The following is an 887-nucleotide window of genomic DNA, read 5'->3' on the forward strand; positions in this document are numbered from 1 at the left end:
GTCTACTTTCCCTGGCTATTGCCGGTAACCGCGGGACGCCTAATAACGCGGGACGTCATGATCTTTCCGATCTAAACCGTCTACGGCGACTGGGCAATCTTGCCGAAGTGGCGCCTCAAACTCCCATGAGCTTTTGAAGTCGGGATATCCCCGCCACTTCACCAGATACTGGGTTTGACCCTGGTGACGACGTCGTCTCATAAGACGTCCCACGTGATAGCGGACGTCACCGTTCTCATCGAGAAGAGTCGGTGGCGGGCAGTGACGACCGGGTCAACCGCCGTCCAGTGACTCGTGATGCTCTTCGAGCCCTAGAGGACGAGGTCTTTCATGATCGGAGCTCTGCTGAGCGTCATGATGAAGTAGCATATCGCAGTGCGGTCGCTATTGACGATCTAAATCACGTCGTGCGCCGGCTGCCTCGTCTTAAGGACTACCGCTCTCTGTCAAAGTGACTTCTAGCCATGGAGCAGGCGAATGCATCGCTGCAGGCAATTGGAAATACGGGTTGTTGCACTCCGTGCTCAGAACCAGTTACTGGTTCAACTTATGGGTGGCCGCGGGCCCGTGGGATCCGCTCCAGCGCCAACGCTTATGCGCTCAATTGCACCGGATCCCGGTACGTCCTGAGCAAGTCCACGTAAAACACCGGGTACTCATCCGTTTCGGAAGATGCGTATACGCCAGGCCCCGTTTGACCACAACCTTCAACGATCCGATCAACCGTGGACGAAGCTTCGTCCTGAAGATAGCAGAGGCTGCATGTGTAAACAGGTTTTTAGAGTTTAATAAAACAAGGTCTCCCATCTTAAAGCTTTCCACTCTGCTGCTTCCTTTTTCATCTGCATATTCTTTCTGCAGGTCTTGGCTTTCAGCCATTGCATCGC

This window comes from Plasmopara halstedii (assembly GCF_900000015.1).
Source record: "Plasmopara halstedii genome assembly, contig: Scaffold_437, whole genome shotgun sequence".
In the NCBI taxonomy this organism is placed as follows: Eukaryota; Oomycota; class Peronosporomycetes; order Peronosporales; family Peronosporaceae; genus Plasmopara; species Plasmopara halstedii.